Raw genomic sequence first — 27138 nt, forward strand, 5'->3', positions numbered from 1 at the left:
GCGCAGCCCCTCCATGGCAGGAGAGCTCGTCAGGAGCTTCTCCTGGCACGCGGGGCAGGTGGGGCGCAGACTGCCAAGGTCCCAGCAGGACGACGACGTCGGGGACACGTCCTGGCTGCATAGGGTCAGGCAGGAGGAGCCGGGGGCCGGAGACCGCACGGGCCGGCAGGCCGGGCCCCCCGCCTGAGCAGGCGGCCGGGCCTCACCTGGGGACGGGCTGGGGGTGGCAGCCACAATTAATTACCCCGGGAATAAATTACAAACTGTTCCACCCTGCAAAGCCTCTGCCTGCACTTATTTCCTGCATCGGTCAGTGGGGGGGGGTGGGGGGGGGGTGGGGGCTGAACGCAGCCCTCTGCCGCTGCCCGCGTCGCCAATTGGTTTGGGGATGTCTGCTCCTGATGGGGAGCGGCTGCGGGTGGTGGGTCCCCGAGTGAGACCTGGGGGTGAGAAGTCATTTGGGGGATGAGAAGTCGTCATGGGAATGGGAAAGTGTTGGGGGTGGGAGCAGCCACAAAGGTTTAAATTACTCAGTTGTTTTATTGGCCTCGCGTGATAAGAAGACTCAACTCTATCCACAAAATCCTGGCTGATGAAGGAACACGGTGCCCAAAGTAGAACTTAAATAATTTAGCTGAGTTTGTAAAAGATCAAAAGTGCTGAAGCAGTTTGTCCTGGTTCCAGTTAGGACAGAGTTAATTTTCCCTCATAGTAGCTGGTAGGGTGCTATGTTTTGGATTAGGATGAGAAGAGCGCTGATAACATGCTGATGTTTTAATTGTTGCAGAGCAGTGTTTACACCAGGCCAAGGACTTTTCGGCTTCTCGCTCTGTCCTGCCAGCGAGCAGGCTGGGGGTGCAGCAGGAGCTGGGAGGGGACAGACCCAGGACAGCTGACCCAAACTGGCCAAAGGGGTATTCCATACCATCTGGCGTCATGCTAAACAATACATAGGGGTGGCTGGCTGGGGTGGGGGGCCGGCTGCTAGGGGATAGGCTGGGCATCGGTCAGCGGGTGGTGAGCAATTGCATTGTGCATCACTTGTTTTCTTACACATTATTATTATTAATACTATTACCATTATCACTATTATTACTATTATTGTTATTATTATATTCCTGTCTTAATAAACTGTCTTTATCTCAACTCACCGGCTTCACTTTCCCGTTTCTCTCCCCCATCCCAGAGAGGGAGGGGGGAGGGTGAGCGAACGGCTGTGTGGTGTTTAGCTGCCAGCCGGGTTAAACCACAACAGGTGACAGGCCTTTAACGACACTCACGACTCAGAAACATTTGCCGATGCAGTCAAACGGTGTCTATTAACGCGAGGCACTGAAGTTAATTGGTATTAAAAATGAGCCAAAACGAAAGGCAAGTATCTGCGTGTCCAGCAGAATGACAGCGATCATCACCATTTGATCAACCTTCCCTGTGAGTTCTATCTGCAAGTTACTTTGAGGTAGCGCTAGAAAGAAGCGGTTGGTCCAGAGCATCCCTGCAAAAAGAAACATCCACGGCTTAAGTACCGTTTACTCTTTTGGTATCCTTTTAAGTACTTTTTACCCGTTTCGGACTCCTGCCTTTTCCCGGCTCACTGATGACAGCATTAGCAGCCCCTCAAGCTACTGTCCTACAGCCTTTCCCATCAGTGAAGAGATAGGAAAAACCCCACTACTTCTTGGAAAAGAAAACCAGCAGGTTTTTGAATAAAAGCATTCTCTGTTGCAGCTAGGTACAACGAAAAGAGTTTATGAAATCATTACGGGACATTCTTGTAGAAAACTTCCTCAAGCTTGGAAGAAAAAAAAACATTTCAGCTAAGTAAAACAGAAAATAACTGGAAGAAGTGAAGTATGGCGGTGTTGGAAAAGTTGCTTCAAAGACTTGTTTAATTAAAAAGAAGGAAAAAAGCAAGTTCCTACTGCAATCCCATCTTTGTCAAACTGATGGCGGGCACCAGTACAATGTGTTCAGCTAACACAGGCTGGAAGTTGTAACTGCAGCTGTGAAGTTTACCCAGTAAAAAGACTCCGCAAAGCATTCTAGCAGTTCCGATGCAATCACTGCTTCCTGAATTTGTGACTCACGGTTAACACGGCAGTACAGGAAGAAGTCTGGCATTCACTGTGCTCTTACGGTAAAGAATCTGCCCTGCGCACACCATCCCAAGCCAGGTATGCGCTCCTAACAGGAAAGGACGATAGGCTGATAAGTCTCAGCAGAGGGAAAAAGACATCAGAGAACTACTTTATAACAGCAGCACGCGGGCTGCAACCAACGTTCTCTTCCTCTCATCATTTTCATTTCTGTGGACTCCAAGAGAATACACTCCCAACATTTTTCAGCTCTGGAGAACAAACAGCCCAACCAATCTCATTCACTGAACTACAAAACTGGTATTTTCGCTATCTAGTCCGGAAAAGGAGGCGCACGTCTCTAACGTACAGTGTAGAGACCTTGTTAATAGGCAAAGTCTGCATAAAATAGGTGGCCACAGCCTGATTTTCTGACGTTCAGGGCCTTGGGTCACACACCACCACAGCATCAGACTTAATGAAGTCACCAATCTATGTGGGCCCCTCATTACACAGGTCACATGTTATGGACCAACCTCTCAAAGGCCAAAAACCAGCACTGATACTGCCGGGCCAACACACATCTGTAGCATCCCATTTCTGGGTGACAACACAATGAATGTTTCCACAAAGTACTCGATGCAACCTAACTACTGTGTTTGGTGATGCAAAGCAAGCCGTGTCAAAGCAGCGTAGCACCCAGGCACATTCCTGGAAGATGTTTTGCTGCTCACATTGAAGAAAATAGATAAAAAAATCCTGTGCAGTTTGCACTTCTGAGCTCAAGTACCACAGCTATGCACTACAATTGAAGTGGCATCAAAGCTTGTAAGGTTTTGAAGCTTCAGCACTGCCATCCAAATTCAAGGAGGCTGCATCTATTATCTTGAATTTGCCCCAGCTCAGTCCCCTGAAACAATTCCATAGACACGTACAAGCAACCCTTTTCCCACCCAGATTCTTTGCTTCATCTATTGCACCTCTACCTTGTGTCATATTCTTATTAATCTGCCCCTCAAAAGACTCCCTGGCTCACACAAAGAAGCAACCCAACAAATCCCTGTTCCCAGCCACGTTGCTTTCATGCTTTGGGAAGAGTTAACTGCAACAGCTCTAACTGTGATGCCACCTCACCCCCTCCACCTATGTGAGGTTGTTTGCCTTCTGTCTCCTCCTACGTGTACACCTGCACTAGAACCAGGAAGAATGTGCTTCCTACAATACTCCAAGAGCCTCTTCTGTTTCAGGATGTCATCATTTCAATTCAGGACTGAAAGTATTCCTAGCAAAAACCCAACAGCTAATAGCTAACAGAAGCAGTTGCTGGTGATCAGCTACAAGTAACCTGGAAGTACTGAGGAGTCACAAAAGAGAATTTGCATTACATTTAAGAACAGCATGCAGCTTAGGACCACTGCTTTCACTGACTACACTAAGCCATAAAAAAGAATTGGATTCTTACCTGCCATCACAGCAATTATGGTTTATGTTGCCCCCAAAACACACACGGCAGTACCAGAACTGTGTCAACTAGCTTTAACAGCTTCCCCAGCTATTAAGTACAGTAATTTCTGCTTCCTTTTTTTTCTTGGAGGAATATTCTTTTGTTTCCAGCCTCACTTACTTATTATACACACTGTTAATTAGCAACTATTTCTCCATACTCATAGGGTTATGGAGTCCCTATGACTGGAAAAGACTCTGTACCCTTCAAGATAAGAACAGCATAAAGGCAGCAACTCGCAAGACTGCTCTAGCTTAAAGCAAAGCTTTCCTCATTGCTCTCATCTCCTTTGACTTGAGTGCTGTCATCCTTCTACCAGAGCTTTAAAAACTTCATTACCACGAATGAAGGAAGACCAGAGCAATCAGAGAGGGTAGCAGAGGGTATAACTTAAGGAGCTGTTACTAGGATTTTTTTGTTGTTCCTGGTGGACTATTTTTCTCCTTGCCAGCAAGGAGGGAAAACCAGCAAGTTGTTTTCTCCAAGATTTTTTTTTTTAGGTTTAAGAACACGGATTATGTTGTAGCAATTTCTTCGCTGTAAAGCGTCAGCTGAGAAGTCTAACAGTAAGAAGGGCAAGGGAAAACTGAATGCTGATGCAGAGAGTGCCAGCAGACATCATCCTCATTCCACGGGATGTTTGTAGCTATGGCAGTTGAAGTCTACACTTCCATATGCTTAACATACCCTATTTATAAGCCAATTTTAGCTGACCTAGCATGTATCAGTAGTACAGTTAGAGCCAGCAGCCTGCAGGAAAAAGTGGGCACAGGTGTTTCCATAGCAAGGCCTGTGAGTGTCTCCCATACATACTTCCAGTCTAAGCAAGCACATGAAAGGCTTGGCTTGTCGCTTACCTAAGGAACCAGGAAAACAAGGGGAAGCTAGATTTTGCTTGTGTCCTAATGCCCATATAAAAATAAAGACAGATGAAATACCCTTACTACCTTGTTAAATTCCATAAGCCGGAAGAGAACATGCTGCACACAGGTACAAGTAAAATCCCTTGCTGGCAGGTTTGCAGAAACAAATTTTTTATTTACACAGGCAAGTCTATCTTTAGACCCCATTTACCTCTTTACATTTCTCGAATATTTACATGACTTCATGATGCTCCAAGAAGGGAGTGATGAACAAAAAGATTACAGAAACTGTCAAAAGCATAGCAAAAAAAACCCAACCTATCATTGTGCTTTAAAACTTATGAGCTAGAATAATGTAGAAGAAATGTAGTTTTAGCACTTTGGTCCTAACGGTCATGCTCTAGAAGACGCTTAAATAGCAGAGGGGATTTCAGAAGTGACCGTATCCAGAGGTTGCCAGTGACAATTCATGAGTGAATCGTAGAGTTCTTCGCTTGTCTCCGTGAATTGTCTGTTCATTTCATCAACATCCAAGTAGAGCTGTGGATCTGAAAATAAAAGCCTGGTAAGTCCAAGTATCAAATCTGAGGCATGCGCACAAAAAAACTTCATGTGAAATGGCTAATAAAATGTATTTTAAGCTAAGTGTAATAAGCTATTAGATCTACTAATTTTAGTGAGGTATTTAGTCCTCTAAAATTTTGAGCCTCACAGCTCCAACTTTTGGGAATTTTTATATTAGAAGGCTGGGACTAGAACTGTCTTTCAAGATAAAGACAAAGACAATGTTTAAGATAGTAAAGATAACGTTTACGGATAATCAGCCATGAAACCCTCTCAAGAGTCATTTAATTCACTTCTACGGCAATACACGTTACATAGGATAGTTTCTAAACACTAACACAAAATGCCTCCACGTGAGGAACTTTGCAAACCTTCCAGGACACAAATATGTTTTGTACCGTATTTGTAAGTGCAAGCTGAATCCTCCTTTTGGAATCTGCAACATAAGCTTTTACCTCAGGGTGGAGAGCAAAGCTTTTGCATATTACTGAGTTTCTAATATAAAATCTGTTTAGCGGAACCAATACAAAGAACAAAATTCTGTATTAGACCATTTTCAAATGGGAATGAAGGCACAGGTACAAGAAACCTGCTGCGAAGCATTGACAGTGTCCCGTTTTACTTGATGCGGTCAGTGTATGCTGTATCAGCTTTAAAACCCCAGCTGATTGCAGATCAACCCCACAGAGGTTTGACCTCAGCTGAATTTTCAAGATGTTCTTCATCCAGTAGAGGTTGGCTTGTATTGTTAAAAGGCACAAGGATGGCTAAACTCAAGTGACAATGATAGAACCCTTATTACCGTCAGTAATTAGGTCATCACCGATTGCAGTCATAACTGAAGATTCCTGAAAGACAGAAAAGGCTAAGTTTAATCATAACTCATTTCAGAAAGCATCACAGATTCAAAGTGCTGCAGTCTCAACCCATTCCTTCTTCCTACAACTACAAGGATAGATGGCATTTTATCTACTTATTTTTAGAAGAAAGCCAATATTACAGTACAGGTTGGAAGGGACCTCCGGAGGTCACAACTAATACATTGACCACGATAAGACCACTTACAACAACTGTTTAATTTGCTTTAAGCAAAGCAAATCAGAAGAACAGGAACAGAAGAAGCGTACGCAATTATGCTGTCAAAACCATTCTTTGGTATGCGTGAACAAATAATGGTGTATAAATCACTAATTCTATGGATTTACTATTTAAGCACTTAAATACAAACACCTCTGAATGGAATCTGCTCTTTTAACTTCACACTAAGCAGAAAGCATGTTTTCAACTTCGGATTCTTTTTGCTGATTCACACAAATCTGTACAACATATTATCTGTGAAATATTTTCTTTACAGCAAGCGTGCACTATCTTTACCTCAAAAACAGCTGGAGCCATTAAAGAATCTCCTAAAGAGCAGTCTCCAACAGCTTGCATGCTGTCATAGGGAGCATAGGAGCTGTAGTTGTAGTCAGCGTAAGCATCGTAACTCCTCTGCGAGTGGTAGTTCTGGTAATCTTGGCAATAAGCATTATAGTTGTATGACTGGTACCGCTGCAATTCTGCTTTCAGTCTGAAACATGAGAAGTTGCATACAGTCAGAGAACAGAAACTGTAAACCCAGTTCTGAACTTAAACAATTTGTCAGCTTACATACTTCAAAACTTAAAAGGAAGCTTTCCTAAACAGTCACCTAAGTGACAGCTTAAGTCACAGCTCAAAACCTCATTTCTATAGAAGCAAGCATCCTCACCTTTGCCAATACCAGAAGGAATTGTTCTCATGGATTAACTCCAGAGCCTTGACATGGTTACCTGTACACATCAAGTATTTTTAGCGTTGGCATAAGCAAGCTGCTGCTAAGTCTCTGTGCTTTGCTAAAGATTGATTTAAGACCAGAGACATTTATCAAGCACAGCTGCTTTAAAGATGCAGTCTTAACCCTTCTATCTTTTGTTTGGTTAATTACTAGATCTTATTTCCAGAAAGAAGTGAATGGAGTCAGATTATCCATTTCAAAGAAGCATCTGACGCTGCCTGTCAGTTTGCCATGTCTACCTCCACCTGCTCAGTTTTTTTGTTTGTTTAAAGTCCATTAAACATTCAACAGCTGCCAACTATACCGCTCAGGTGAAGTCAGTCTTGCTTAACAACACAATCGCGATTCTCCAGCGTGACGCCTTATTATTAGTGGGAGAATTACAAAATACACTGGTTCTTAAGAAGAAAGGGCCAGCTGATTAGCTTTCACTACTTTCCCTTTCAAGATTTTCTCAGGGGCAGCTTCAGACTAATGACAAGAACCAAGACAAGTGCTATCTGTACTAAAACTGAGGTACACTGCATAAAGAACATTCAGATAACCCAGCTGCATATTCAAAAAAATCCGCTGTTTAGACTTGTCTTCACTGATTCTGTACAGGCAGACCTCCTGTGTCTGCAGTGCCCAGTTTCTCTGACTTGAATTGGGGATGCAGAGAAGTGAGTTCTATGCTTTTGGGGAAGAATACAAGCTGAAGGCATTCTGAAATAGCTTCCAAACTCAGCAAACATGAGGGACAAACTAATCCAATGGCTGGGTATTTCAATGCTAAGAGAGCACGGTACTCAGCCATTCAGAAATGTATTACTGATGTGTATTTTAATACCTACATTTGTTTCAATACTGCAAAGCTACACAAGTTCTAATAAAGAGGTAATCCATTGTCTTGTTACTGTAGTAAACAAACAGAAGATACATCACCTTAGGTCTTCTGCTTCCAACTGCACTCTTCCTACATACAGTTGTGTAGGGAAGGAAAATCTGAAAATACTGTTGACGTTCTTCTGGATAGCCGAAGCAAGAAAACATGTTTGTGGCTTATTCTTGTTTTCAAAATAAAACAATATTAATTTAATCAAAAAATTTTGGCAAAGAAGTTTGGACAGTGCTCTCTTGGAGAAGAGCATTTCCATTCTAAAGCAGAAGGAGGCAACATTTGCAGAATTATGCTAGGTAAACAGAAACAGAAGTGTCATTTTTTACTATTTAACAGAACGCACAAGCTAACCTCATGAACATACTGAAATTGTTTATATGAAGTCCTGTTTTGTCAGTATCCTGGATCAAAGTTCATCAAATTTGGTATCAATTCTTTAACCGTTCAGAGACCTGAATTGCCTTAAATAAGTGATAGAACTGAGCCGGTAGAGTAAGAAACCCTCTCAGGAAGTGCTAAGCTTTAAACTCCCCATTGCCCTAAGCTCATGAAAAGCAAAGAATAGCATTCTAAACCTGTTCTAGTAATAACGCCTTTGGCTTTCTCCCTGCGTTCCCATTTTTCCCCCCCACTTCTTTCCTGTCAACCCACTGTAAAACTAGTTATGTGCTTCTCTCAAACTAGAGGGAAAGCTCTAAGAACAAGAACTCCCTAGCATATAAAACCACTTCTTGTCCCTTCTACCTTATGCAGGCCCAAACCTGAAAATATTTTCCAATGCATTCAGCTTTGCTACTGTTGAGAAACAAGGCTGGTTACAATGGCAGCTAAGCCCAAGTTGCGCTGTCTGGCTAGACTTAACAGTTGGATTCCCCCAGCTATCCTGAAGCAGGTTGATGAATCCAGGGAGTCAAAACATAGGACTTCTGCATTTCTGGTTTTGTAGACTGCATCCTGTGTACAGCCACTACAGCAAGGGCCACAGACTTTCCAAAGGCAGAGCTACAAGAATCTGATTATTTAGAATAACTGTATCAATGCACAACTCCTTGGTTACCTTTTAGAAATTCCTATGCTCAGCCGGATTCCTTTTCCCCCCAGACCTGGTGCGTTCTGGCAGTCTTGCAGTGCCCTCATCTGATCACCTTGCTCACCAAATCTGACATAGGCATACCCTCTACTATTTTCAAAAGGGAGAAAACCAATTCTGGTATGCATAACAGTTACAAAGCTAACGAATTCAGTTTCTGTCTTCTACAAAAAACAGAAGATAGCAGCTACTATAGCTTCTATTACTTAAGCAACCTCTCTGGCATGTGCACGTGCACAGAAAAGGCTTTCACCAAATTAAAAAACTTGGGCCAGGAGCAAAAAGCTTATTCCTTGGTAGCATTAAGATGCAACTCACTGAGAGCCAGCAAAACAATACATTTTAAGTGCTCTCTGCGTAAGTAATCAGATTCCATATTTCTGCATATACAGCAGTTAATCAGTTAGCACTAACCCACTCCTTTTGGAGCCACAAACTTTATTGGTCACAAACACCAAGAGCTGGCTGTAATTATCTGAACCAGTATTAACCGGTACCTCCAAACTCTTCAAACAAAAATATCTTTCAGGTGCTCTTAGAAGAACAACATCAATTGCCTGCAACAATTTGATGGCTTTGCTAAACGGAGCACTGAAAAGCACAGTGGTACAGTTTCTTTTGTAGCCTGTTCAGAAATTATAGCCCCGTGCCTACAGCTTCAAATCAGGCCAAGCTTACCAGCCCAACTCTTACAGCTTAAGTTCACTGCACTCGAATGCCTTCAAGACGTGCTTTTAGGAGCCATGGAGAAGAACCCTCTGGTAAGACCACCATTATAAAGTACTGAGTGTTGTTTTACACTTAAAATAGAACTATCTGTTACAGTCATTCATCAGCTTTCCCTAGGCTGCTGCTCTCTCACTACTGAATGTGATCCTGCTCTCAGTTTCCCACTAACTTTTTCCCCCAGCGTTTATGGCCTCTTTTCATCTATGACACTTTTAAGGGACTACACCGTGTTGAAAAATGCTGGTTAACATTTCCTTTTACACAAGGTGCCTCATCGAATTTTCCTGACTAAACCAAACCCCAGAACCTTAACTAGAAGAGGAAGCACACAAACACACACGCCTCCCTGGCCACCATATCTCCCCAAAACATATCTGTTCAGTAACAGACCAACTGTAAGAATACTGCGATTAAAATCAGTATAGCTCTATACACTGCTTTTGTTCGGGATTACTAGCTAATGTCCTTTCCCTTACCCCTTCTGGAATTAATACTGAATTCTGTACTCCAAAACGTGGTTCTTAAGTCATACAAATGACATTTAACAATCAGAATTTTTCCACACAGTGATCCTCAATAAAAACTTCAATCCTCTACTGCAGTCTTTCAACAAATTAAAGGAATACAAAACTGGCTAATAACTGTTCAGTGATTTTTGGACCTTTGTAGCACTAGAGTAACAGCAGTACACTCTGCAGCATAGTTGCAAGTACGTGGGAATAAGATACTCTCTCTCATCTCTTTTTTTCTCTGAAAAGTGTGAGGCCTCTATTTCACCCTACTAAAGATTTTACCACCAACTGTACTGCTAGCATTGAGACACTGCAACTTCTGTGCTTGTATGAGATGCAGGACAGGTTCCTTAAGGTGTCGCAATTTTTTGTCTAAACCTAGTGTTGAGATCAAAAAAGGGATTGCTACTAATTGCGTACGTATCAATAACCAGGACAGAAGACATGCTGCATATAGGAATTAAACTTTTTCTAAAGCTCTAGTACATGAACATATCAAATCCCGCAGATTTTTTCTAGTATGGTTTCAGAGGTCTTACTTGATGGACATAAGCGCACAAGTGAAGACAAAAGATATTCTGTTTACCTGAAGTACATGAAGGTTTGAACTACATTCTAGTCCTGATCTTTCCAGTCAAAACTGTTTAAAAAACAACCCACCAAACAGTAAAACAAACAAGAAAACCCCATGCTTCCTCTCTACATAAAACTTTTCACAATTGTGTTTTCTGCCCACCACCTGGCTTTAAAAAGTATACGAACTTCTTTGAAAGATCATGTTTTTAGTCTGAACTCCAAATGAACAACGTGTAGGGCATGTAAAGAACAAGCACGTCATTAATGAAAGCTTTTCTCTAAAAAGGATAAACTTATTCTTGGGGAAAAGTGTGGAAACAGATGTTATCTAGGCAATATTCCTACAGGAAAAACGAATAATTTTGCCACACCTCAAAGGAAAAAATAATTGTGCTTAACAGGTAAGAAAATAAAAAAAATCAGAGCAAACCAAAAAATAAATCACAGAATATGCATCCTCGTTTTAATCATTAAGGATTACCTTTGAGCTCTGCTTTGGTGCTTGGCTTTGCACTTTCACAGGCTACACACTTCGTGGCCTCTGCTTTGTTTTGAACCAAGCAGGTCTCCCAATCCCAGCTTCCTTCAGGCTTCTTGAATTTGTCTAAATCCAGAAATTCTCCAGAAGGAGCAGAAAATGCAGATGCACTGCTACTGGTCACAGGTGTTGGACCCTCTGTGAGACAAACAAGACAGTTAACCATCCTGTTTGAACATGAACTATAAAATGAACATTAACTTTTAAATTTGATTTGTCAAATCCCACAGAAATGTTCAAAACTACTCCGCAACTCCCCCCCCCCCCGCCCCTGAAAAAAATAAAAGCCACCAAAAACCCACAAAGAAACAAAGAAACAAACAAAAAAACCAGAGTGGAACTCAAAGCTTCCAAACAACACACAACTCTGTTCAGCACACAAGCTTCTGCTGCTGTTGACCACAGTGTAACCTCCATAAAGAGGCCTGACAGGTGCCTTTTAAAAAAAAGGTGCCTTTTAAGAGAGAAGCAGAAGATAACGCTTCAAATTCAAAACCGGAAAGACAAGAATGGCTCTTCCCTTCCACAGCACACGCAGAAAACTTTTATCCTAGTATTACTTGCATCGCTCTTCCTCCTGACAAGTGCAACGTAACCGTGCAATTCACTGCACCATGGTCACAGTAAACCCCTCATTTCCAAAATTCCTCCTTGCAATGGCAAGAGCCTCAGACAAAGATGCCGACTGACCGCTCAGAGGTTGGAAGTCCAAGAGAATCAACTCTGTCTGAAATCCATTATCTTACCTCATGAAATTTCAGTCTTACCGCACAGGATGATTACAAAAGCCCGGTCTAGTCCATCTTAATTTGTTTCTTCCACGATATATTTGCACAGGTGTTTTTCGATGTAATGGCATGTTAAATGACATTTAGAGTCAAAGTTAGAATTAGAATCGTATTTTAAAAACAATACAACCACGCTCAAAATCAATTACGGTCACACACAATGGGAAACAACCCAGTACTGCCCTGAAGAAGTTACCCAGCGGGTCACTCGCTTTCTTGAAGCCTACCACTGACCTTCATAGGCATCTCTCTGCTTCAGCTTAAGACTAGTTAAGACTACACTGTCTTGAAATCTGGCTTCACATCTCCCCTCAATTACATACAAACGGTGAGTAGAGGCATTTTGGACACATTCTGTAATTTTTTTTACTTATTTTTTGAAAGAGAAAAACGCAGTCATTTTTAACTCTTTCTATGGAGTTCTCATTTTCGCCAGTGAAAAATCACTATGTTGTTTTTAAATTAAGTCACTCACTTCAGCCACCTTCCCTCACCAGCTGCAAAGCCGGGGGTATCTGCATTGATCCAGCTCCGTACTAATACATTTCACAATCAGTTCAATTTATGCGACAGGCTGGAACCTGGGCTGAGACCTCTGAAGTGCCTGTAAACCAATCCTGCAGACAGCCGCTAACCCATCAACCGTACCTGGGAATCGTGTTGCTTAAAATATTCCATATATGCAACGTACTTTTATTCTGTACAAGATTCACAGAGGCTAGGATGGAAACAACAGGAAAAAAAGGACCATACCTGGTTTCTCAGACTGACAGGCTACACATTTGTTATCTTCCGTCTTATTTGGTACAAGGCATATTCCACAGTCCCAAGAGCCTTTCGCCTTCTTAAATTTGTCTCCAAAGCCCAGAGTGGCTGTTGTGTCAGTGCTGCTCGAGGAGGATGTCACTGTCACCGAGCTGTCTGTGACCACTGGTCATGTCAGAGCAGGCATTACTCCCGTTCCAGGTTTTGGTGTCTCACATGCTATACATTTTGTAGCTTCCGGTTTGTTTTGGACAAGACATGTATCACAATCCCACGTTCCAGGTACTGTTTTGAATTTGTCTCCAAAGCCCAGCATCCCTGCTGGGGGCGCTGCTGGCTTTGAGGTGTCGCATTGACTTGAACTTACTGTCTGTTTCATACTCTCAACTGTTGACGCTTTAGTAGCTTGACAAGTTACACATTTGTCCTTTATGTCTTTGTTTTGCAGAAAAGGGTCACATGTATCAGATTGCCAGTACGATGCTTGTTTAGAAGTCTCTTTACCTGCAGAAAAAGTTGTTATTGCAGGCCTAGTATAAACCACTGTGCTTGTTGTAGGTTGTGCAGACGTAGAAGAGCGTGTTTTCAACAATCCAAAGTCTAGGAAGCAAGAAAAAAAAGTCTTCCTGTTAGCGCAGCACCTCACTACATGTAACTAAGTGACTTTACTAGAGGGCAAAAATTTCAACTCAGGTGCCAATGGTTACAACTAGACATTCAGACCGAGCGCAACAGGAAGTCCCCAGAAATCTTATCTAAACGGATGAAATTTCATCTGCTGCACTGGGTCACAACAGAACATTTCGTTAAAGCTTCATTTAACTCTTTGTTTCCAAGCAAGCTTTAAATCAACATTTTCACTGGTCGATACAAGTACAAACAGACAGTAGCTGACTGAAATCTGACAGTCCAACGTGGAATGGAAATAATACAATTTGATTAAGACGCGATGCCCAATCGAATCAGATTTCTAAAGCTCCTCCTTCCGTAGCAGATGACTCAAATCTACTCCAGTAACTGTACAGAAGTTTGTACTCGGAGCAGCAATCCATACGGTATTTTCCCACAGATGCTGAATATTAATTAAATAATAAAAACTCAAGACAATTGAACAACTGTCTAATTTTCTATAATTAGGACAACTCCTTATTTAAAAGGTGGCAATTTTAACAGAAAAGACAAGCTACTAATACAGAAAGACTAAAGGAAATGCATCTTAAACAGCAGCTCAAGTTGCTTGTAAATCTACCTTGAACATAGTTGTTTTGTGGTTTGTTTGTTGGTTTTTTTTAATCAAAAATGAAGTCTTCGAACAATGTGGATTTAGATTCTGCTTCTTTTAAACCGATAAAGAAAGTGAATGTCACTTCACTCAGAGGTCTTTCCTTAAACAAAATGCACAATGTATTTTCTCTCACTTAGCTCTTTCCAACAGAGAAATGTGCTGCCTTCTTAACAAGTATGTAAGTTAGAAGAAGACTTTTGGGAAAAGATCAAATTCAATAAAGCCCTTTTTCTTAAAAGATATCTTTTCCACAGACACACTTTATGAAACTGTTGAAAACAATTGCAATTGCTTAAAAACAAAATTCAGAAAAGGGTTTTTAACGTAAAACACTCCACTTCTGTTTGCAGTTTAAATTTTAATCCACAGGAGCCATTGTAAGCTAAGGCCCAAAGATTCGCAGCTTTCGCCATGTATTTGGAACTGAAGCTCTTTCCTATTCTTTCTTCACCTGGGCTGAAGGTGGGACAGGAGTGTTGAGCTTTACAAACATTTCCTTTTCAATTCCACAAATTGTATTTACTTAAAATGAAACACCGATTATCTGGCTAATTCTCTTAGTACCTCATTTACAATTACATCCTAACACGTAAAGGAGATGCAACCCATCTGCTTTTCATCTTGCAGTTTTACTTCCAGCAACAAACACCACTTAGAATAGAAGGGGGCAGATGCACCCTAACAAACGCAGCGCTTAATGTAATGCTCTCCTACATTCATATTTATAGCAGATACTCTATTAACCATAAGTCGTGTGTTGGTTTTTTTTTAATAAAAAATGCTAGCGTATTTTTTGCAGCATCTTTTTAAAAGGAGTTCATTATCTCACCAGGATTTTTTAGAACGTCTAAGACGCTTCCTTCCTTTAATACGTGGGCAGTGGTGAAGGGACCACCAGCAAAATCTTTGACCTCCTCTTTCTGTGTGTTGATGTTGGTTGAGGTGGTGGTGTCTTTTGAAACAAAAGAAAACAAAAACAGCTTTCACAATGTGACCTAGTTAGAGCAGATTATACTCACTTTTGTTAGAAACAAGAATTTCCAGCTTTCATGCTTCTCACATAAGAATCTTCACAAATTCTACTTACTTTGCAATGCTTTATGATTACAAGCAAAACAAAAAGCAACAAAACAAAACAAAAATTATAAAAGCAGATCTGTCACTGGAAAAATACTGCAGAAGTCCAACACTGCCTGGAATTGCTAGCATGCGCAGACAGGACAGATTGAAGATTTAATAAAGAAAAAAAGGAAAATCAGCACTTCAGATCTGAAGTGCTAAAGTTTCAGTTACCTAGGGTAAGAAAGGGCGTCACTGGAGTACCACTGGGTCCAGAAAGTTCTGCCGATTTTACAACGGGAACACTAAATGTAAACCCAATCTGCTATGAACAAGAGAGGTTTTTCAGATTCTCAAGCCACAGGAACTCCAATCGAATGCACACACAAAACCAAATCTGAAAGCTGCTCTTCACATTTGTAGCACGCATGCTGAATGACAAATTATAAGCCAGAAGCCTACATACTTTTCTCCATCAAGGCAGATTCTGCTTTAGTGTTCTGCAACAGCCTACTAAATGCCTAAGAAAAAAAGTCAAGCTCCTTTATTATTTTACTTACAGAAGACGTAGGTAGCACTTCTGCCTCAGTAGATTTCACAACTGGAGATGAAAACGCAAACTCAGGACTGCTAACAGTACTTGTTGGTTGTATCTGTATTTTCAAAAGAATTAAAGGTTTATATTTAAGAGCAACAACTACCTGAATTCACTACCCAACAGAAGTCCCGCAGTGACGTCGAAAAACCTGATGTTTGAGTTATTTTGCAGATAAAAGTAATAATAAAACACAGGGAAGTTTCCAAGTGGGTATAGGACAATATCTTCAAAACCAAATTCCAGAAACTGAGAGGAAAAGCTGGAGATGCTACTTAGGTCTAAATGCACGGAAAAGCAAGCCAGGAAGCTGAAGAACGGCAAACTCAGCCCAATGATACTCCAAGAACTTCAGCAAACACCTCAACATGTTAAAGCAGCTGTCTACTTCAAACCGTACAAAAAATATTTCAAGTACTCTGGAACAGATTAATGTTTATTTTATTGCAATAATATGCCAATTATTGCACCCTAGGCTCATTCTATGTGAGGCTCATATGACCACGTTACCTCTAATTTAATAACTTAAATAAAGTTGTGGTTTAACCATTGCAGGCAACTAAGCACCACACAGCCACTCGCTCACTCCCTCCAAGTGGAACAGGGAAAAGAACTGGAAATAAAGAAGTAAAGTTGTTAAATTTGAGGTAGCATTAATGACTCATCGCATGTAATGGCTACCTGGAAAGACAAATGCCATAACCCTGTACATACTCCCCACTCCTTCCCCTTCTTTCCCCCAGCATTTATTGCTGAGCACGATGCTAAATGGTGTGGAATATCCCTTCAGTCCTCTGGGCTCCGCTGTCCCGGCTGAGTGCCCTCCCAGCCTCTTGTGCATCCCCGACCTCCTCGCTGGCAGGGCAGCGTGAGAAACAGAAAAGGACTTGTCACTGTGTAAGCACTGCTCAGCAACAGCTAAAACACCAGTGCCTTACCAACACTGTTTTGCTCACAAATCTGCAACACAGCATCATCTACTACGAAGAAAATTAACTCTACCCCTGCCCAAACCACTATAAATAACTTGGCATAAAGTCCACACCCCCCTTCCCCCGCAGACTTCCACAGCATTTGAAGCAGTTATACAATCACGTTAAATGGGAGTTGGCAGGCTCTAAGACTGAGAGAAGCAGAATCAAAACATTTATGCCTTTTTCCCCAAACTGGCATACAACCCCAATTCATTCAGCTGCGTAGAAACTAATATTTGTTAGTTTCATGAGCACCACAGAAAAAGTCAACTCGCAATAAAGCAGTATACTCATTGTAAACATTATTTATAGCATAAAGATTTACCTTGCCCGCCGCCGTCGCTGCTGCATCTGCCATGCCTGCCGCCTCCGTTGAATTTGCCACGCTTGTCGTTGCCGCTGTTGACCTTGATATGTCCTTTGTCATCAGTAGATATGGCATGCCCGCCGCCATTATTGGATATGTCAAGCCTGAGGGCACTGTTGAACACGTTATGCCCGACGTCGCCGTTGTATAAATCATGTCCTCCACCTCCTCCTCTGATAGATCTGTCAAGTCCTCCACCTCCGATGGATCTGTCATGCCCTCCACCTCTGATGGATCTGTCATGCCCTCCACCTCTGATGGATTTGCCATGCCCGTCGCAGCTGCTGGAGTTGCCGTGCTCATTGCTGCTGTTGAAACAGCGCTCGGTGACGCTGAGACAGCGCTACTACCAATGAAACTAGAATTGAACTGAGGCAGCGATGCAGCACTGATGGGTAGGGGTATTTTCGGTAGCACTGGTTCCTCCACTTCCTAAAGTTGCAAATTTTAATTTTTCTTATACAAGACATACTACTTTCTCACCCCATCCCACCCAATTTATTAACAAAATTAAATAGAACAAAAATCCATACAAATTAAGAGAAAGCAAGTTTCCAGAAGAAATCCCGATCTCCCCACCTCTGTCTACCACGTCATTTTAATTTATGGCAGGCCTGCTTCCACATTATACTCTATTCAACAACTGTACAGCAAGAACACTGAAAGTTAACTCAAAACCTGTGCGGAACAGAGATGCACAGATCACATTTTTTTTCTTTCTTCTCTGTACTTTAGTCATCAAAGCTCTAGAGAAGCATCATCCTTTCTAACTACCCTCGCATGGCTTCAATTAAGAGTACACTCTCAAGACAAGTGAGAAAGTGTTCCTCTTGCAAAATTAGGCAGGATAGCTGCCAAAGTTTCTAAAGTCATTACAGCAGTGAACGTGGAAAAAGGTAATGTTTAAAGAAGCAGGTAGGTTCAACAACCAAACTAAACACAAAAAGCACCAAAGAAAGTCAGACTAGCAGCACTGAAGATTGTGTTCTGGTAAATACAGTCTATACCATGTATCAGGATGCAAATATAAAAATCAGAAAACAGCCTCTTAACAACTTCAATTTTCATCCCTGCCACTTACTTTATTTGATTACTAAGATTGGATGAGTTATGTTTTAAATGGCATAGAAAATCTGACCAAAATTTGTACAGTACTATCATGATCTACTTAGAAATGACTAGGCAGGGATGTAAGTTGGTACTACTGATATTCAGTGCATCCTGTAGCTTACATCTGTTTCACAGTTTTGATTTGAAAAGTTTATGGAACTTTTGATATTTGGACCATTATTTTATTTGCGTTACAGGAATAAACAACAGTGTTTACGATTTCTTTATATTGCATCATCCAGAAGTCCCATTTAATGATTTGTAACTTAAATTAACTTAAATACTTAATATTAACTTAATATTAATTAAATACTTAATGTTAACGTAAATACTTAAATTAACTTACAGGCAGCTTATATAACATCCAATAAAAGAAAAAATAATCTGAATATTCATGGTCATAGTTTTATGGAATAGATTTTTCCTATTAAAATGAGAAAAAAACTCTCTCACAATGAGTTTGGTGAGTATCAAAAACTGAGTCATCGTTAGCAGACATGCAGAATGCTCTCTTCTACTACTCTTTTTCACACTCTTGGCCTGTATCTTTCTGTATGACTTAAATATGAAACCAAAAATTAAGCTTTTTTTTTTCTTTTTATACTTGGCACTCGTTTCAAGTATCATTCCTGTAGAAAAACTATACAAACCTTCACCAAAACATTACTTCTCCTCTTAGGACTCATTCATTCAATTGCTAACGAGAAATGTTATAGTTTGAAGAATCTCCAAGGTAAGAGAATTAAAAATTTCAAAATTACATAAGCAAAGTTCAGGTATTCAAACACAGGAAATCAATTGGAGCCTGCTCTGAAACCCACAAGAAAACAAAAACAATGCAAAAATAAAGCGGTATTGTTATAATTTACTATGATGCAATAAAACTGACACACTTAGCTAGTTACTTCAGTAAGCTCAGTGACAGCAATTAATTTAAGAGTCACTTACCTGTTCTTGTACAGCTCTTGATAAATAGTGTATTCCTCTTTCCCTTCTCATTTTGCCGCCTCCGCTACTCACTCCTGAAGACAGACCACTGGACGCAGCAGTACTGAATTTGTAGCTGGTCACATTGCTAGCACACGACAGTACAGAAGTTGGGGGAAACAAGAGAAAAAAAAATTACCAGCCAAATTTTTTTTTCAAGATATTAGAGCTGTTATTAGTCCTAGAATTGAAACCTGCTGATCAGAAAAAAACTAAAGCTGTCTCACAAGTTGCTAAACGCTGGTAAATACTTGATGTTCTAAATAGGAAAAACTTTATTAACAGCAGCAATGAAAAGGACATACATAAGTGCACCGTTCACATGGGAACAATGACTAAGCCAGAAGACCTGAAATAGAAGAGCTGATTTAGATTGTTATTTTCCAGTGCTTCCTTTAAATAGGACTGGTTCTCTGATTCTGCGATGCACGTGTATCTTTTGCAGGGATATAAAAGAACAGCTCACAAAAATACAGAAAGAGTGCACATATGCACACATACACATGGGAAACACTGCCAACAGCTCTGATAGAATAGGGATGCCTTAGACTTGTGTGGCAAGGTAATATGGCCTAAGCTTCAGAAGCAGCTCTGGCTTTCATGTGGCCATCAGCAGGAACAGCAGAGGTGTTTGGGTATGCCAACATTCCAGAAGTCTTTTCAGACATGAATACAGATCCCTTTTGTAAGGCATACAAAGGCGTTTTTCTGGTACTTAAAAAAGCCTAGCTCAAAACCAGAAAGATATCCTAATCCAAGAGCAAATGGGGAAAAAATAACCCAAACCAGAAGTGGAATAGGGAATAACTCTAACAAAAGTACTATGGCAAGAAAATGAAGTATGCCTGGAAAAACCGTGACATCAAAGCTTATCTTGCAGCCAATCAGTCAGTCAGTACAGAAGTGCATTAGATCGCACTGGAAGACACCAGGTCAAACTCCCACAATACTGAGGAGGAGAACTGGTCTAAACTTGTCAAATACTTGACAACAGCCTGCTTAGCACTGTAACTGCATAGAGGAAGACAGATCCCTAAGGCAGATGCTCAGACTTTTCTCTAATCCAAACTGTCAATCCATTAGAATTCTGAAAAAAAGTCTTACGTCAAAATAGATCTTCATTCAGACAACTATCGCTTGCCCATAATAGCCCATATTCCTCTTTCTGTTAACACCTGTGAGCTTCAAGGGGGCAAAGACAGTTGTCAGCCTTCAAGCAAGTCTAATCTACAATTGGACTCAGGATATAAAATATATATATATATACACACACACGCATAGATATATAGCATTGGTGGGCCAGAGATTTACTGAGTATTCCAACTCAACTGTCCAAAGGGACTCTTGCCAGCAGATCAGTGTGGTGCTCCTGCTCCAGAACATGGCACCCAACAGAGACCAGCATCACAAAAAACACTACCACCACTACCTACTCTACAAACAAAAGGTAGGGCACTGCAATAAACTTTGTGAACGAAATCAAAAGCAGTATGAGTTTGCTGTATCTCCTTCCTAAATGGAGAAGTAGAAAGGAGTTCTAGCAAAGACAATTTAGAACAGTTTGAAAAAAACATAATTACAACCCAGCACCTGATTGCACCTGTACCAGAACCTTAAAGCCAGTCGCTTCCACCCCTAAAAAGGTGGTTGTTGTGAAGTCCAACTTTTAGATGCCAAAACAAAGTGTTGAGTTCTTTCTGCAAGCCAAAGAATGCCCATGGTCACCTAAGAATTGCTTGGCAGATGAGCATAGAGTCAACAAAATTCCCTGCTACTGTTCTTTGAAAAGAGCGGCCCCCCTAAAAACCGAGTGCAAAGTCCCTTAACTCAAGCATTATTACCCAAAACACCATTTGCCCAGAAGGAAAAGCCATCAATATTATCTGGAGGATAACTCATTTGACCTAAACCAAGAAAGCAGTATAACACAAAGCAGTCTCCTCAAGAAGAAATTCAATTAATTCTGCTGGATTTTTTTTATTTTAGAGATGAGTTAGCATTTGGCCTCAAATGATCCTAAAGAACACATGGTCTTCATGTGAACTCAAAGCAGACAATTAACTTCATCATGAAAGGAGTATTAAAAAAAAGAATAATAAATCATAAATCTTCCTCCATGTTTTTGCTTAAAAAATAAAGAAAAAAACACATCAATAAACATCCTCCTGAACTGTAACTCACTTCCCCTACTTCACCTTCTAAAGAATGCTTCAGAAAGAATCATCCCATTAGGACAGAGCTTTCAAACTGCAAGCAATTAAATAGCTAAAACTAATAGCTTTTCCCCTAGGGAACATTAGGAGGGACAAATTATTTTGTTATAAGTAAACTGAGTTATAAACCATGAAATATCTGTCAAAGCAAAATTTGTAACGCTACAGATTTAGTTAAACTACAAAATGAGCCATATTTCCTGTAGAAGGAAAAAATTAGGCCTCCAATAGCAAAGATCCTTTCTGTGGATACAGCATTATAACGTGCCTCGTTTCCCATCTTCGTATCCTACTCAGAAGATAAACTTGGGATAAAAAGTGGTGTATCAGTACTTTTATTCTTGCTCATCTTCCTTCCTTTCATAAAAACAACAATTTTCTCAAAGTTATATTGATCTTCAAACACAATCCAGACTTTGCAGCTGCCTCAAAATACAAAATTTTCATTGGATTTCCCATTCCTTTTACTGAGAACTGTCACCACCTTTCAGGTGCAGACCATACTGAAAAAGGAGATGTCTTTCTTCCTTCAAGTAAGTTTTAAATTAATAGATGTCATACCTTTCAGATGGTTCTGCTCGCTGTTCTGCAGGCAAAGTCTTCTCTCTCATCCCCTGCAAGTTAAGTTTAGTTCAAGACTTAGCTGAATATGTACAGAATACACAAAGTACCAACAACCACTTCATGTGGTTTTTTGTGGTTTTTATTTTATTTATTTATTTTTAATTTTATAGCACTGAATACACCTCACCTACTTAACGTTGTTCCCTAATTCAGCATTGTGGGTACAGTTCAGTTAAATTTTGGGGCTAAAGTAAGCACACTGGTTCACTCAGCATTGAGGACAAACTGATAGAACACTAAATCAAATTTGTCAAATCCTCTAACAAAGAAAGTAATTATTTTAAACAAAATGACAAAAATTGTGTGTGGGGGGGAGAGTTTTCATCAAAACTTGTGTTTACCAACCCCGTAAAAGGGACATACTTTTCTGTTTTCTGTCATTTATGAACAAACAAGGAAAAAAAAAACCTCTACCCCCCTAAAAACTAAGCAGTTGCTGCTACATTCATTTTAGAACTTTACCAAATGGAGATTGTGCTGGCTAAACAATACAGAGATTGAAAGAGTTAAAAGCAATAAGCAACCAGTATTACTGTCCACTTTGATTTCCAGCCTAAGAAGCCCATACACTTAACACGTGGTCATTTGTACACTCAGACTGATACTGGAAACACAGATGTTTTCGCAGAAAGAGATGCCCATTTAATTTTATGGAAAATTTATCAGACTCCATCTACTCCAAAGCAATCAAAACCGATAACTCAGCACATTGTCAGAACTCTCACTTGGAGCACATAGCTCACCTGGAATAGTTTACACAGAACACGAGCATGTTTCATCAGTGACAGCTTTGTGTACATGAGAATATAAAAGGAAAACATTTCTGTCTTTTAATATTCTTTCACTGAGAACAGGATGACTCAATAGCACATCATGACATCGTGAAAACAACCACAAGACACTGAGTGTTCCAAAAACAGAATTAAATCCATAAAAGCTCAATCTATTTCACAATGGTTCCCACTGCCTTAAAGCTCGCCTCAAACATACTATCAGTACTTTTTGCAAAGATAGGATAACAATTGGTTTGAGAAACATTCCAAGACTGGAAAAAAAAAACAGGCACATAAGGACTCAAAAATGTACTCACTTGGTACTTTGTGTCTACTCTCTGGCAAATTTTGCTGGACTGAGTAGTTGAAGTCGGTGATGGTTCAGAATACCGCGTATAACGCATCGGTTGACGGTTTACCGTTGGTGTCACAAGTCTCTTAACAGGTGGAGGCTGGAATGCATTCTGGGATTCCAGCTTTGAAAGGGAAACAGCAATCAATTTATCCTTACGTCCACCCAAATTAATTCCAATATTTATTGATGAAAACAAATTACAGAACTATAAACCTCCCCCCATCGGTCTTGGCACTCAGTGAATACAATTTGAAAATTCTGAAGACCGTTCAACTTGTAGAGGGAAATCACCAGAAAACCAGTAACGAAATCCATAAAGCTATATATAAGTAGCCAAAGTCTGACTGAATTCCATTTCAAAATTTGGCAGTTAGCTTCATAGACAAAATAATTCATGCTACCATAATTAAAATAACCCATGTTCCTAGAATATGCTCCTATCTTTTCCTCTGCCCACACTGTGATTTTTTTTTTTTAGTAGCTTAATTCATTAATTTAACATTTGAAGTGTTAAGCAACTAATTATACAGGCTTCTGGGCTTCACATTCCCTACATTTTCCCTCTTCAAAGTTACACAAACAATAGAACACACTCAAAAAAACCAACTTGTCAGTCTTACAATAATCTCATTCATTAAAATATGATCCAATGCTTTACATGTACATTAGATGCACTTCAAGTAGTGGGTTTGACTTCCCTTTTCAAAGCATTTTCACAGACCAGAGTTAATTTTTAACACAGACCACTGCGTGTTCTGCAAAACTGACTTAACTGAACTGTCAGACAGAAAACAAACCCTAAAGGCTACAAGATTTACCGATGGCTCCGCCTGCGGTCTTAAGGATCAGAAAATACAGTCTTAGGAAGCATGCTATTGTTCAAATCAATACCAACAGGAAATTTTTGTTTACGCTGCAGCTTTAATTTCACAGTATCTCCCAGCTCTTAGTAATAGGATTCACACTCTCTCTAAAGTATATAAAAATACATCTTTCTAAAAAATATTACATTCAGTTTGAAACCTTGAATAAGACATGTTTTATGTAAGTTCACAAATCTACTTCGAGTGAACGACGGTTCATTGCTGGTTTTAAAGGTAAAAAAGAAAAATATTAATTCCCCCAGTTAGGCATTCAATACACCAAGAGCTATTCTGCCTGGTACAGTTCCTTGAAATAAGAAAAATACCACATCACTGCTACCCACTGCAGAAGTTTAGCCCGAGTGCACAAGTGTTCCGTCAACCGCATGTTCACTTTAGCAGGAAAACACACGATCGTCTCCTCAGCAAATAATTGCTTCTCATCACGGGCTACCCTTCTCCCGCCACCATTATGAATTCTAGTATTATGAATAGACAATCTATCTCCTTTCACCCACTGACAGCTGCGTGCAACATTCATTTAGTGGCTGACAATTTCAGGCTCTCTGTTGCAAATCTGGCAGATCTTTCTTAATGCCTTATCACAGGTGTATTGCTATAATATAACTGAGAATTCACACCAGATTTGGTTTTAGTTATTTGGATAATATTTATGATATACTTCACTTCTCCATGCCCTTGTAATTTGGCAGATGGTGAAAAGATGGTCCAGGAAATCTGAGATGTTTGTAAACTCTGAAGTGATTGTAAACTTAATTATACATCCATCCAATCAAGGAATTAGCACAGAAACTTCTTGAGACACTGTCCCTTTTCTCATTAGAACAGAAGATGAAAAGTTTGCACATCTTGTTATTTCCTTCAGTCACCTGATCTTCAAGTGGTCATTTAAGGGTTTTGTAATTTAATAAGCCCAAGGATACCCCTAACTAAAGTCGTCAAAAAAAGATGACTAGTTTTCATTTTTTAAAGAAAATGAAAGGAAATCATGCTTTACCACACCATTCTCACCAGTTCTGTGCTACCTCCAAATAGGAATTTAGGAGCGTAAGATTTATAGCGTCGGAAAAGAAAAAGAAAAAAAAAAACCTCTACCCCCCTAAAAACTAAGCAGTTGCTGCTACATTCATTTTAGAACTTTACCAAATGGAGATTGTGCTGGCTAAACAATACAGAGATTGAAAGAGTTAAAAGCAATAAGCAACCAGTATTACTGTCCACTTTGATTTCCAGCCTAAGAAGCCCATACACTTAACAAGTGGTCATTTGTACACTCAGACTGATACTGGAAACACAGATGTTTTCGCAGAAAGAGATGCCCATTTAATTTTATGGAAAATTTATCAGACTCCAACGATGGTTCATCGCTGGTTTTAAAGGTAAAAATGAAAAATATTAATTCCCCCAGTTAGGCATTTAATACACCAAGAGCTATTGTGCCTGGTACAGTTTTGCAATTTAATGATACCCCTAACTAAAGTCATCAAAAAAAGATGACTAGTTTTCATTTTTTAAAGAAAATGAAAGGAAATCATGCTTTACCACAGCATTCTCACCAGTTCTGTGCTACCTCCAAATAGGAATTTAGGAGCGTAAGATTTATAGCGTCGGAAATTAACAATTTTCCTCCTCTTTACTTTGAATGGTGATAAAAAGCACAAAAACTAGTTTTCTGTGCCCGAATGAACACGGAAGTCTGTACAAAGTCTATATGACCACTCAGTCAGTATTTTTCTATTTGTGATCATTTCTTCAAGAGCAAACTTGCCTCAACAGGAATTTTAATATGCAGCTTCACCCCAAGTTGGGGGACAAGATAAAACGACTTGGTGTGTTCTAGAGTTGGTGCTCTCAACTTACAAAGATAACATAATTCTTAACCTGAGTAATCTTCACAGCCCATCATCTACTGTGGATACATGCCAATATTAACTTGATTTGATGTCTATGTTGTCACTGAGGTTTGAGAAAATTTTTCTAATAGTGATAAAGCATTGAAAAAGTTATCTACCTCAGCTAAAGACATTATTGGTTCTTACCTTTCTTCGTTTGGACTGGAAGTCAGTAATATCCGGTTTATCTATGTCCGGAGGCTGAGGAAAAAACAAAGCATAACTATTAGAGGGCAATTTTTTTCTCCTGAGAGAGAGGGTTCCCTGCAACAAAAATGTGGGGGTTCATGGTCAACTTACACAACACAGCAGCAAAACAGATGCCATTCTTTTAGCATCCTGTTGAAAAAACAGCGCAATAAATTAAACCGGCCACAACGTAAGGAAGAATAGTTTTATCTTTATCCTTTGATGGCACATTTACTAAGTTTTATAAACACATGAAGCAAAAACAGATTAAAAGAAGTGCTATTTACCAACAAAGGGCTTGACAGCTTCTCCATTGCCTCCAAGATGCGCCGTGCTGAGGTACTTAACGTAGCGCGGGACCACACAGTTTCTTGTCTAGCTTTCGCTCTCCTTTGTGCCTGAAAAATTAGCATTTTAAGTGTTACAATGGTCAATTCTGAGCTAAAGAGGCATGTATTTTACGTCCCAAGGCTACACTGATGATACAATCAATATATTCTGATGACAGAGAAAAATGCAGTCACTGGGAGTTCAAGCCATAAAGAAGAGAATACATTCGGAGTTTAATGAAGTTTACCTTGGGCCTCAGTGCATCTTGCACGTGCTTGTTGCACGAGCAATAAAAGAACTCCGTACTTGTAAAAGGTCAAGACGGATGATGCTAGGACTGCTAAGGCCTCCGAAGCAGTAATCAGGGAAACAGAACTCAAGAAAAGGCTTGTGGTACAGAAAGCATTTTCAGTAACAACACAGACCTCAGAGTTTCACGATGGTCTAAGTGTACCATCTTAAAATCAGTGTATACAATCATAACCAGGAACTAGTTTTACTTCTCTCTTGCTTCCTCCCTTCCCCCAAGATTAAAGTTGGCTGCAAATCTTTGTCTTAAAAGATAAAGATCTGATTTAAACTGTAACAGATCTAAACATTACACTGAAAAAGTAAACTGTTTATTTGCACCACCCAACTTCAAATATCAGTCGAAAACTTCCTTTGGTGTGACTTTTTTTCTTCCCAGGTTAAACCCCTCATATAACCACACTGTGCTTATCACACGATGTGAAGACAGGAAGCAGACCACGCAGCATGTAAAAACACAAGTGAGACTCACAGAACCACAGAATGGTTAAG

General features: G+C 40.1%; 1 protein-coding gene and 1 pseudogene across 2 annotated transcripts in view; one reads left to right on the plus strand and one right to left on the minus strand.

Annotated features, from left to right (window-relative positions):
- LOC308187237 (uncharacterized protein) overlaps positions 1-27138 on the plus strand; it is an 80567-nt gene that overhangs the window by 24720 nt on the left and 28709 nt on the right. The window lies entirely within an intron of this gene.
- Positions 4597-27138, minus strand: part of LOC308187250 (nuclear pore complex protein Nup153-like) — a 30847-nt pseudogene continuing 8305 nt past the window's right edge. The window contains exons 6-18 of the transcript in view: positions 26295-26405; positions 26119-26157; positions 25944-26019; positions 25483-25562; positions 23005-23163; positions 21852-21904; positions 19039-19165; positions 16939-17412; positions 15572-15697; positions 14815-14965; positions 12655-13300; positions 7747-11341; positions 4597-6576 (exon numbers count right to left, since the gene is read on the minus strand). The product of the transcript in view is annotated as a nuclear pore complex protein Nup153-like (transcript). The remainder of the gene's footprint in view (positions 6577-7746; positions 11342-12654; positions 13301-14814; positions 14966-15571; positions 15698-16938; positions 17413-19038; positions 19166-21851; positions 21905-23004; positions 23164-25482; positions 25563-25943; positions 26020-26118; positions 26158-26294; positions 26406-27138) is intronic.

Source organism: Anser brachyrhynchus, assembly GCF_964034855.1.
Source record: "Anser brachyrhynchus genome assembly, contig: SCAFFOLD_187, whole genome shotgun sequence".
NCBI classification, from domain to species: domain Eukaryota; kingdom Metazoa; phylum Chordata; class Aves; order Anseriformes; family Anatidae; genus Anser; species Anser brachyrhynchus.